Here is a 13,603-nt window from a genome sequence, read left to right as displayed (position 1 = left end):
ACTGTTCCTTAGTGTCATGGCACTGCGCGGCAACGTCTCTAATTTGTTCACTAAGTTTGTCTTGTTTTTTGTCATTATTGTCAAGTTTTTCGTTAATTTTATTAAATTTTTTATCCTGTTCACTAAATTGTTGTTTGAAATTGTTGTCTATTTTCTCACTTTGCTGTTGTATCAAACTTGTCATAATTCGTACCAAGTCAAAATTAGCGTTTATATTCTCTGCGCTGTTTAGTGGTGGATCTGGAATTGTCTCGTTTACTGCAACCATTTGGTTATTCTGTATTTTAGAAAAAGGTTTGCCAGTCAAATGTATACTATCAGTCATTGTTTCGGAATTAAATAAATCTGTCGTACCTTGTGTATCCTCTTCATTTTCATTAGACAAATTTGTCTGTACATTACTTAGATTTTCTAAATCGGGTGTGTTAAGCTCGGCAGCGCTCATTACTATAGACCGCTCTGCGTCATCAATTGTCGTCAAGTTAACAGATGAGACAATTGAGTTCGTTTGTTCATCATTAAGGTGAAAGTCATCATTAGTGGTTGGAATGCACTGATTGTTAGTGAACGCAGGATTGACATCATTACGTTGCGTATCACAATTACTATCGGTCACGTTGTTTAAGTCGGTAATTTCATTCACAATACTTCGCGATACACTATTCACAGTCTTTCGCGGCATTTTTACAATAGTCAAAATTTTTCACAAAACAAATCAACACAATGCAAAAGCAACACACAAATACAACAAAGCAACAAATTGCCGTTGACCTGTAGAGAGAAAGCCACAATATTATTAAAAGCGTTGCGCTAAATCCTAATTATATCTAAGCAAACAAGAGCAGATATCTGACTGTTGTTCAAAAGACTCTCAACGAAATACGATCCTGGACTGGGTGTCGCCAAGTGTAACCTCCCCACAAAAATTTTAAAAGAAAAATAAGTGACAATACTTAATAGAAATGGGAGCCGAGTGTAACGTCCCCACAATAATTTTGAAAAATTATGGTTTATTATTTAAGAATGCTAATGTACATTGCTCTATGCGTAACCTGCCCACAATGAAATGTACTGACAATGGCAACAAAATGTAAAATTCGCAATCTGACTCAAATATAAATTCTTCACAAAATTTAAGGTCCGTTCAGTGACAAGAAAATACAATTAAACCGAAATATCGGTCTTTGGCCCTGTGTAAAACAATCAGAATTAAAGTCTTACCTCAGAATAAATGGATGTCACATATCTGCTCTTGTTGTTGCGCAGCGCTTGGAGGAACTGCATTGCAAATAATAATATTCTCTTTTTTTGTGATTTTAGTGAAATTTTTCTTCAAAAGAAGTGGAATGAAATGGGAAGTGCAACGAAATCTTGAGTTCAATAAAAAATTAAATTTTTGAGAAAATGCTTTTGAAATAAAAAAATTATTATTGGGAGACTTGTTGGAGAATAATTACAATAAATAAAATTTTTCATTATCTAATGATTATATTAATTAACAGTATACCTTATTCCTCATCTTGACCAGTGTTGCCGACCGCCTACATCACACAACCGCACTGGGCTGCTACTACTGACTGACCGCTCTGCATGACGACTATTAGGGTACTGCTCTCAACTAGACAGAACTGACAGACTCGCAACGACTGACTGACCGACTACTGACTGAGAACCGCTCGCAACACTCGCGCGGTCAAGCGCATACTCTCTGGTCACAGATGCTACAATGCCTCGCCATCGCTGCTATGTTACATACGTGTTTCAATCCTTCCGTCTCACTGTATATATTGCCTTTTCTTAGCCATGTGTTGAATGCGTCTTGATCGATGCGTGGCTGTGTTAGATGATATGGGTGCTTGCCATGTAGTATTTTCTTTTTCCAATTTACTTTCTTTGTATCTCTTGATGTTATGTGATCTAAAGGGTTGTAGAAGTGGTTATGAAATTGCAGTGGTGTAGCCGATGTATTTATATGAGTGATTGCTTTGTGTATTTTGTTAGTTTCTGCTCGTTCTAGAAAGAATTTTCTTAAATTGTCTGCCTGTCCATAATGTAGGTTTTTTATGTCGATAAATCCCCTTCCTCCTTCCTTTCTGCTTAACGTGAATCTTTCTGTTGCTGAATGTATGTGTAGTATTCTATATTTGTGGCATTGTGATCGTGTAAGCATATTGAGTGCTTCTAGGTCTGTGTTATTCCATTTCACTACTCCAAATGAGTAGGTCAATATTGGTATAGCGTAAGTATTTATAGCTTTTGTCTTGTTTCTTGCTGTCAATTCTGTTTTCAGTATTTTTGTTAGTCTTTGTCTATATTTTTCTTTTAGTTCTTCTTTAATATTTGTATTATCTATTCCTATTTTTTGTCTGTATCCTAGATATTTATAGGCATCTGTTTTTCCATCGCTTCTATGAAGTCGCTGTGGTTATCCAATATGTAATCTTCTTGTTTAGTGTGTTTTCCCTTGACTATGCTATTTTTCTTACATTTGTCTGTTCCAAAAGCCATATTTATATCATTGGTGAACACTTCTGTTATCTTCAGTAATTGGTTGAGTTGTTGATTTGTTGCTGCCAGTATTTTTAGATCATCCATGTATAGCAAATGTGTGATTTTGTGTGGGTATGTTCCAGTAATATTGTATCCATAATTTGTATTATTTAGCATGTTGGATAGTGGGTTCAGAGCAAGGTAGAACCAGAAAGGACTTAATGAGTCTCCTTGTTATATTCCACGCTTAATCTGTATTGGCTGTGATGTGATATTATTTGAATTTGTTTGGATATTAAGTGTGGTTTTCCAATTTTTCATTACTATGTTTAGGAACTGTATCAATTTAGGATCTACTTTGTATATTTCCAATATTTGTAGTAACCATGAGTGGGGTACACTATCAAAAGCTTTTTGGTAATCAATGTATGCCTAGTGTAGCGACCTTTGTTTAGTTTTAGCTTGATATGTCACCTCTGCATCCATTATCAGTTGCTCTTTACATCCTCGTGCTCCTTTGCAACAGCGTTTTCGTTCTTCATTTATAATTTTGTTCTGTGTTGTATGTGTCATTAATTTCTGTGTAATGACTGATGTTAATATTTTGCATATTGTTGGTAGGCATGTTATGGGGCGATATTTAGCTGGGTTTGCTGTGTCTGCTTGATCTTTAGGTTTCAGATAAGTTATTTCATGTGTAAGTGTATCAGGGAATGTGTATGGGTCTGCGATGTAGCTGTTAAATAATTTTGTTAGATGTGAATGTGTTGAGGTGAACTTCTTTAGCCAGAAAATTTCTGTTTTATCTATTCCAGGGGCTTTCCAATTGTGAGTAGAATTAATTGCTTGGGTGACTTCATGTTGCAAAATTATCACTTCAGGCATTTGTGGTATTATCTTGTATGTGTCTGTTTCTGCTTGTATCCACTGTGGATGCCTGTTATGTTGTACCGGGGTTGACCATATGTTGCTCCAGAAGTGTTCCATGTGTGTTATGTTTGGTGGATTGTCTATTTTAATGTGTGTGTTATCTATTGTCTGGTAAAATTTCTTTTGGTTTGTGTTGAATGTTTGGTTTTGTTTCCTTCTATTTTCACTTTTTTTGTATCTTCTAAGTCGTTTGGCCAATGCTTGTAATTTCTGCTTCTTTTCATCTAATTGCTCTATCGCTTCTTTTTGTGAGATTATACCTAACCTTTTTGGTTTTTTTCTGACATTTCATTTCTTATAAATTGTGTTAGCTGTCCGATGTCTTTTCTCAGTTTTTCTATTCTGATCTCTAGCCTGTGTTGCCATGCTGGTTTTGTGGGTTTCTTCTGTGTGTTGGTTGGTTCTGATCTCTGCCTAGTGTGTATATTTAGTGTAGTGAGTGCGCCTATATAAACCAGTAGTTGTAACTCTTCCATGGTTGTATTTTCATTTATTTTGTTGTATATGATTGTGTTGGTAGTTGTTATTGTTGTTTTGACTTGTGGGTTAGTTGGTGGTCTATGCAAGAATGGTCTAATGTCTGTATTTGTGTCTTTGTATTCTATATATGTCAGCTGAAACTTTTCTTCTATATCTAACATGTGTGTCACTTCGTGTTCTATTTGTGCTTGTTCTGGTGGCTGTCTTAAGATTTAGTTTTCCTCTGATTGTTTAATTGATGCGTGTTGTTCTTTGTTTGTTTGCTCTGGGATGTTTAGAGTCCATTACTGTATTTTCTTCTTCTTCTGATTGCACATTATTATTATTATTATTATTATTGTTATTATCCAGGTGAAAGTTTTAGTATCAAAAAGTATCATTACGGCAACAGATGTACGGAAAAGTGTAAAGGTCTATCTCTGACAATATTATCGTTTCCTATACTTTTTCTCTAAAAACTGTTAGGTTATCTAGCGGAACTTTATTATCATTATCATAAAATCTGATATGTAGCAGTACAACCTTTATTATGAAAACCCTCGTTCAGACACGCCAGTATGCAAACTTTAACTGAAATTTCCTACTATCGGACATGTCACTATACTGATCGAGAACAAAAAACAGAAATTAATTACTCGTCCTATAAATCTTGAAAAATCAATTCTGTTCTATCTGACTACGATTTTTAAAATATTCTCTAACATCTCCTGATAATTATAGTCTAATGGTCCTGCACGCAACAGACAATTTACATCGTCTTGCCGCTGCAACTGCATGAATATCCTGCATCCAGAAACATTCTAAAATAATTCAGAACAACTACTGATATACATGTAGCGCGCAATGCAAGGTGACAATTGCTGATGCAACTACTCCCCTTTTTCCTTTTTATAGAAATTAAATGATCAGGAGGGGTTTAGTCAACAAGCCTTAAGTGGCGTAAAAAAACAAACAGAATCAATAAAAAACTTTTACATTACTGTATTCTGGAAACTGACGATTCACACACTGACAAACTTTACTCAGACCTTCCTTTTTTTGGACAGTTCGATCAGTAAAAACTATAATTATTCCACAATGTCTTTAACCAACAATCACGTCAGAACAAGGATACGAATATTACTTTCAGTGTATGCAAAGACAAAGCTGACAAAATCCCTCCAGTGCGCAAGTAAGCAACAACTACGCGCAGCAAAAAGTCCTCGATTAATACAAAAATCTCCTCTGGCGCCACTAGCACGGTCGGCTCAGGCTGCGACGTCTCCTGACGCGCAACTTCTCTCCAGGCCAGGCTGCGTCCGACTAGTCTCAAGAACTGTTCACTCGCGGTAATAGTATCTCCGGCTCAGCGTATGTGTGTGTACGAAACGGCAGAATTGATAGATGTATTTCCAAAAGAAAGATATGAACATCCAGCTTTCGGCGTACTGAGTTCTATCTGCAAGGAAGTCCTGCATCCAATTAAAATCCAGTCACATAATGGTAACACTATTTCGTTTACTAAACGACTGTGTGAAACTCAATCATTGTCAGCCGCTTCCTTATGTTCTTTGAGTAATTGTACCATTTCCTTCGCTTGGAATTCAACCTCCACTTTTTTTTTTTTTGTCTTAGGATCTGAATTGCTTTTCCTATGATTTCTCACACTTCTATCCTTTCAGTTACTGCACAAAACTGGCAAGGCTACTGCAGGAAAGTGTACGAGCTGGAGCAAGAGTACTGAACACAAGATGGAATAATGGAAATGGCCATCGAAGAAGTTATCATCAGTACCACGCCCTCAAGCGATGATGATGATGATGATTATGACAGTGATCTTAGTGAACATCATTCTGACAATTTTTTCAGGCACAGTGGTACTGTTGTTCTGTGTTTAATAACTGCAATGTGCACAGATTCCAAAAATCAGAATTTGACTTTCGATTCATAGTGTCGTAAATTGTACATTTGTCTACTTTCGTTGTTCATTATTTTAGATAAATAAGTAATACGCAACTTGTAGGTAAAACTCTCGAGCATGACCACTTCAGCAAATTAGTTGATTTGAAGATGGCAACTGTTCTTTCAGACATGTCCGAAAGAACAGATGCCATTGGTGACCGTGCAGCTCTCTAGAATGAATTTACAATTAAATCAATACCCTTAACTGCTGACGGGCGTTGATATGCATCAACGGTGACAGTTGAAAATGTGTGCTCCGACTGGGACTCGAATCCTTGATCTCCTGTTTACATGGCAGACGCTCTATCCATCTAAGCCACCGAGGGCACAGAGGATAGCGCAACTGCAGGAATTTATCGCCGGCACGCTCCCCGTGAGACCACATTCTCAACTTATAGTCCACACACTACGTTCGTATTGGCCCCTGCCATTATAGCCATTACTCGCGGCAGACAATCCACTGAGTCCCGTACGAGTTCAGGCAAATCGTATGCATCCGCACTGAAGAAGGTCATCAGCCGGTTAGCCTTAAACGATATGAAGATGGCATCTGTTCTTTCGGACATGTGGAATGTCTGCCACGAGTAATGGGTATAATGTTAGGGGCACTATGAGCGTAGTGTGTGGACTATAAGTTGAGAATGTGAGAATGTGGGTCTCACGGGGAGCGTGCTGGCGATAAATCCCTTCAGTCGCGCAAGCCTCCGTGCCCTCGGTGGCTCAGATGGATAGAGCGTCTGCCGTGTAAGCAGGAGGTCCTGGGTTCGAGTCCCGGTCGGAGCATACATTTTCAACTGTCCTCGTTGATGTATATCGACACCCGTCAGCAGCTAATAGTATTGATTTAATTGTAATTTCAGTTAGTTGATTAGCGATCTGACAGAAGCGACACTTAAGCGAGCAATATTTCTGCGAATGCCGCCTCCGATTTCGTGTTAAGCACAAAACGCTGCCTTCCCATCGCCGCTCCTCCATCTTGACAGCCTAATGCGAGGACACGGCTGTGCCCGCCAGCCACCGCGCCAATCGTCAACTTATCGTGGGCAAACAGTATGTCTTCTGCAGGGAGCTATGCCTCTTGCAATGATTTATTTTATCATTCTTTCTGCTGTTGTGTTGTTTGTACGCTATTTTTTCGGATCTTCCTGAATCTCTAACTCTTGTAGAACGTCGTCACGCAGGGATGGGTCCAATGGTTCAAATGGCTCTAAGCACTATGGGACTTAACATCTGAGGTCATCAGTCCCGTAGGCTTAGAACTACTTAAACCCATCTAACCTAAGGACATCACTCACATCCATGCCCGAGGCAGGATTCGAACCTGCGACCGTAGCAGCAGCGCGGTTCCGGACTGAAGTGCCTAGAACCGCTCGGTCACAGTGGCTGGCAGGCAGAGATGACGTCGAAAGACGTACTCTAGCTTTGCAGCCGAACGGTGCTTCTATGGTGACCTATTAATCCCAGAATGAAAAGCTCTGTTTTTCATAAGTTGGACGAACCGCAGTCCGTCACTCTAGCAACTAGTACTGTCATCTTGCATCCAATCACACAGCGTGTTTTCAATGTACTGATTTGCTCTTTCGACACTCCCCTGACTTTGTGCGTGGTGCGGCTTACCATAGACAATCTTCAAACTAGCCAATATTCCTTTAAGTTGCTTATCGCATTGTTTGCATTCGCTGCGGTTATCGGACAGTAGAATCGCTGGAGCACCAAGCAATGTAAATATGTGGATGATGCTGTAGGTTACTTCTTCCACTGTATTTGATTTCAGAGCCCTGAGAACTACAAACTCAGTGAGATGATCTTGGGAGACCATTATAAACTCGTACACTCTACCAGGATGGGGCTGAAAATCGACGAGATCGACCTAACAACGGCAACTGAATTTCGAAAAAACCGTTGGCTTAACAACAGCACCTTTTTGCTTCTTCTGGCAATGCTCACAAACGTGAATTAATAACTCAGAATTATGACGGGTAACGTTCTTCTACTTGGGTGAAAATTCTTCCAACTTCCTGTCCCGTCCCCCATGACCAATAGCCGAATGATCCTCATGGAGCCCGCGACGTAAAATTGAATAGCACTTGTACCTTCTTTAGCAGGATAGATCAACTTAGTCTTATTCTCGACCATCATTACGTCACAGTGTTTGAGGAGCCAATAGTCCTGTGGTTCCTTCTTCGTGGTCATCTTACCTTTTTCACATAGTTAACTAACTTCTGGTAACTGGTTTCGGTTAGGAAAAAACAGTTTTTAGCAGCATTGGCTCTTTTGAGATAATTCATCACAGAACCGTAGCTGCATGTCAGCATGGCGAGATTCCTCTCTTGGCACTGTACGCCCTTTCGACGTGCTGATACAACTGTGGAACTTAAGCCGGACGCTGTTCACAAGAGAACTGTTATGGTGATATGCGTCGTGTCACAGTTGAACGTTGTACAATAATAGGCTGCCTTCACAACCACTAAGCAAGGATCCGAACTCCGCCGCAAACAGGCGGGATTAGGCTATTATATACTTCGCAGCAGACAATCCGCAACGCATATAATGCCCAGGCAGTGTACTAAATATCAATCTTTTCATACTTTGACGTTCGATTTGAGGCAATCTATACATTACCTAGGCATTCTATAGAATGCTGGATTTCAGACAATGCCGTTAACACATACATTGAAGAGCCAAAGAAACTGGTACACCTGTCTAATGTCATATAGTGGCCCCGCGAGCACGCAGAAGAGCCGCAACATGACGGCAACTGACACCATGAATTCTGCAGGGCCGTCCATAAATCCTTAAGAGTACGATGGGGTGGAGATCTCTTCCGAACAGCACGTTTCAAAGCATCCCAGATATGCTCAATAATGTTCGTGTCTGGGGAGTTTGGTGGCCAGCGGAAGTGTTTAAATTCAGAAGTGTGTTCCTGGAACCACTCTGCAGCAATTCTGGACGTGTGGAGTGTCAATTGTCCCGCTGGAATTGCCCAACTCCTTCGGAAAGCACAATGGACATGACTGGATACTGGTGATCAGACAGGATGCTGACGTACGTGTCACCTGTCAGAGTCGTATCTAGACGTGTCAGAGGTCCCATATCACTCCAATTGAACACGCCCCACAACATTACAGAGCCTCCACCAGATTAAACAGTCCCCTGCTGACACATTCAGGATCCATAACGATACTCGTCCGAGCAGGCAACATTTTCCAGTTATCAACAGTGCAATGTCGGTGCTGACGGACCCAGGCGAGACGTAAGCCTTCGGCTTCGAAAGCCCATATCGATGATCTTTCGTGAATGGTTCGCATTCTGACACTTGTTGATGGCCCAGCACTGAAATCTGCAGCAATTTGCGGAAGGGTTACATCTCTGTCGTATTGAATGATTGTCGTCAGTCGTCGTTTGCCCTTTTCTTGCAGGATCTTTTTCCGGCCGCAGCGATGTCGGAGATGTGATGTTTTGCCGGATTCCTGATATTCGCGGTATACTCGTGAGATGGTCGTACGGGAAAATAGCCACTTCATAGTTACCTCGGAGATGCTGTGTCCCATCGCCCGTGCGCCGACTATAATACCACGTTCAAACTCACTTTAATCTTGATAACCTGCCGTTGTAGCAGCAGTATCCGATCTAACTACGGCACCGTCGCTCGTTGTCTTAAACACGCGTTGCCGACCGCAGGGCCGTATTCTGCCTGTTTACATATCTCTGTATTTGAATACCTGTACCATTTTCTTTGGCGCTTCAGTGTACATAACAAACGCACGAGCGTGCAAACACACACATACACGTGTGTGTGTGTGTGTGTGTGTGTGTGTGTGTGTGTGTGTGTGTATGTGCGTGCGTGTCTATACAACTTTCCCGAAGACTGCTGTAAACTGATTTCAGTTCTTAATATCTATTCAGGAAACGCCTAAGAATTACAATTAAACATACACACTTACCAGACGGTATCGGGTCTGTAACGACAGTGTTGTGGACTGACAAGACAGCCAGTCCACAGTGACGGGTAACCGAAAGGCACGCGTTTAAACTCACGCAGGCTGGCGTGAGGTCTGAAACAGGATACGTAATGAATGCTATAAAGAAAAGTACGTAGCTTCTGGAATACTTAACTTTAATCCACATTTGTAGAACATCGCTCTTGATGATACATGTTATAATCACAATATATATAGCAAAGGATTATGGCGCCTTGCTAGGTCGTAGCAATTGTACCTGAAGGCTATGCTAACTATCGTCTCGGCAATTGAGAGCGTAGTTGTCAGTGAACTGCAGCTATGAACGTCGGCTGTACAACTGGGGCGAGTGCCAGTACGTCTCTCTAGACCTGCCGTGTGGTGGCGCTCGGTCTGCGATCACTGACAGTGGCGACACGCGGGTCCGACGTATACTAATGGACCGCGGCCGATTTAAAGGCTACCACCTAGCAAGTGTGGTGTCTGGCGGTGACACCACAGACAGTACCAAGAAAATGACATGGAATGAAGTCCGATGTCTCCTCTAATGGAACACATTTGCAATTGCCTACTTTGCGTCAGTTAATTTTCGTCTCACACCCTCCACAGTCACACAAAAAACAGCTTCGTTAAAGGCCATGTGATTATGACAGTTTTTCATTCCTCCTTGTCAGTGCTACTTTACAGAAGCAAGATCTTGTATTCCTCTTCCCGTACTAACAATAAGTCATGACTAGTCTTACTTCAGAGAGAGAGAACATGTCGACGAGTACGAAGCAATCAAAGCGCCACAGTTCTCACACTCGTCACACTTGCGGAACTTCAGCGGGAAAGAAGCAAGCCCGTTAGCACTGATGTAACTGCGGTGTGTTGACTTATAAAACAGGCGACCAACAATATTACGTAGTACTCGTTCCGTTTTTCATCTCTAATATCTTGGCCATTAGCTAGCTTCCCGAATTGGCTCATAATAGGAGGTATAAGGTCTTCAGCAAATGTAGCCATTTCTTCTGCGTGGTAATTCCCAAACCGCGCGGAGTGGCCGCGCGTTTTGAGGCGTCATGTCACGTACTGCGCAGCCACGCCCGCCGGAGGTTCGAGTCCTCCCTCGGGCATGGGTGTGTGTGTGTTGTCCTTAGCGTAAGTTAGTTTAAGTAGTGTGTATGTCTAGGGACCGATGACCTCAGCAGTTTGGTCCCTTAGGCATTCACAAACATTTGAACATTTGGTAATCCCCAACCATTAGGCATTCTTAATAATAATCGCTTGACTTCTCTTGTAAATAATTTATTTAACCACCAGGTTAGTCGCCTAGAAGGCGCTTCATCAGGTTAAATATGGTGAATCGTGACATTAAAGTTGCAACATGGACGGGATCGGAAAGTCGTTGTCTATGAATAAATCGCAAAATTATGATTCGTACGGTCCATGTCGCAACTTCAATGTCGTGATTAATCACATTTAACCTGATGATGTAGCTTCTAGGCTACAAAATCGGTCGTTAAATAAATTATTTACAAAAGCAGCCAAGCGACTATTCCTCCAGAAGTCTACTTAGGACTCCGGTTGTCCCTCATACAAGATAGCGGCTGGAAGACAGAGCGGGATAAACAGAGGACGTTCAGCGGCTGGCAGATCCACGTTGTCGCCGGCCCTGTGGCAACCGGCACCGCAGCCACAGTTGCCGCCGCTGCCAGCATCCGCCACGGCGCTCAGGACGAACTACACCATTCAGCATCGATCCGTAGGCTCGAGCAACGCTGTCCAGTCACGCCTCTCTCAGCGCTCTCCTTCGTGTCAGGGGTTGCCCGAGCTTTCCCTACACTCTAAGCCTTTGCTCCATTTGTCAACATACGACACAAAATCGGACTTCAGTGTACCAAATTCTAGAACAGATTCACTGTCGGAACTGGAAACTGTTACATCATCACCAAAACAACTGTCCGTCCCGATAGCTAAGCGGGCAGCGTGATGGATTGCCGTCCTACGGGCACGGGTTCGATTGCCGGCTGGGTTGGAGATTTTCTCAGCTCAGGGACTTGGTGTTGTGTTGTCTTCATCCTCATTTCATCGCCATCCGGCGCGCAGGTCGCCCAATGTGGCGTCGAATGTAATAAGATCTGCACCAAGGCGACCGGACCTGCCCCGCAAGGGGCCTCCCGGCCAATGACGCCAAACGTTCATTTCCATTTTACCAAAACATTTTTGCCGAACGATACCAAACTGGTGTGCCAGTGTTTCCACGTCTGTGGGATGTGTTGACTTAAACTTCTCGATTTCTCGTGTTAATATGAACCCGATGATGTAGGATAACCCAATAAACTCGATAATCCAAAATACAGGGCGATTCAGCTGACCCCGCCAATAGGTTTTATGCAACCCGCAGTGCCTTCAAATAACAGGTGCAAGATTTTCACTCGCTTGCTACGTGCAAACCATTAGTCCTGCAGAAAAATATGATCAGGGTCTTTCTGGGGGAAAATTAATGCAGTTAAATTTTGTACTAGGGTATTTTTTCGCTAGAGGCCCTAGTTTTCGAATAATTCAAGAAACTGACCTTTGTGGAGTAACTGAAACACTGGGGATAAAAGAATGTTGTCCCAAAAGCCGGCCGACTTGGCCGAGCGGTTCTAGGCTCTACAGTCCGGAACCGCGCGACCGCTACGGTCGCAGGTTCGAATCCTGACTCTCACGTGGATGTATGTGATGTCCTTAGGTTAGTTAGGTTTAAGTTAAGTCCCATAGTGCTCAGAGCCATTTGAACCATTTCTTTGTCCCAAAAAGAAAATAAACTGAAAGTTAATAGTCTTTTCGTAATGTTGGTGGTAGCTCTAAATAAATATCTTGTAATCTGGTCGAAGTACAGAGGATATAAAATGCAGACTGGCAATGACAAGGAAAGCGTTTCTGAAGAAGAGAAATTTGTTAACATGGAGTATAGATTTAAGTGTCAGGAAGTCGTTTCTGAAAGTATTTGTATGGAATGTAGCCATGTATGGAAGTGAAACGTGGACGATAAATAGTTCAGACAAGAAGAGAATAGAAGCTTTCGAAATGTGGTGCTACAGAAGAATGCTGAAGATTAGATGGGTAGATCAAATAAATATTGAGGAGGCACTGAATAGAACTGAAGAGAAATTTGTGGCACAAGTAGACTAGAAGAAGGGATCGATTGGCAGCACATGTTCTGAGGCATCAAGGGATCACCAATTTAGCATTGGAGGGCAGCGTGGAGGGTAAAAATCGTAGAGGGAGACCAAGAGATAAATACACCAAGCAGATTCAGAAGGATGAAGGTTGCAGTAGGTACTGGAAGATGAAGAAGCTTGCACAGGATAGAGTAGCATTGAGAGCTGCATCAAAGCAGTCTCTGGACTGAAGACCACAACAACAACAATCTGGTGAGTGTAACTCAGTACTTCAGGATAATAATTAATGTCGACAACTTACCTTGCTCTTGATGCTCCGCTACAGATGCTGTTTCCTGGTAGAAAATGGGCCAGAGAACTGCATGGCTGTCAATAATCGTGTATAGACAATTGTTGTTTCAGGTGTACTACTTATTACGTCAAGAGCCCTCGTTGAAATTTTGCATCTTATTCGCCGCTTCGCGCGGTTTCTCACAGGTCTTATATACATTCGCTGATAGTCGGAACATTGTTCCATATAGTAATTTCATTGACCACAATCCCAGAAGCTGTTTAAAACTACAGAAAATGTTGTCATTCAACGGTTACAAACGAAATATGTGAAATAGGATACGAGGTCAAATTCATATCTGTCGTTTTCAAGCAAAATAAATG

General features: G+C 41.8%; 1 non-coding gene across 1 annotated transcript; it reads left to right on the top strand.

Moving 5' to 3' along the window:
* The first annotated feature begins 6,549 nt into the window (after positions 1 to 6,549).
* On the top strand, positions 6,550 to 6,624 carry Trnat-ugu. The gene has a single exon. It is a non-coding gene; the product is annotated as a tRNA-Thr (tRNA).
* Positions 6,625 to 13,603: the final 6,979 nt, after the last annotated feature.

Source organism: Schistocerca americana, chromosome 1 (assembly GCF_021461395.2).
Source record: "Schistocerca americana isolate TAMUIC-IGC-003095 chromosome 1, iqSchAmer2.1, whole genome shotgun sequence".
Lineage (NCBI taxonomy): Eukaryota > Metazoa > Arthropoda > Insecta > Orthoptera > Acrididae > Schistocerca > Schistocerca americana.
Note: the sequence above shows the minus strand (reverse complement) of the source record. Positions and strands in the feature narration are given on the sequence as shown.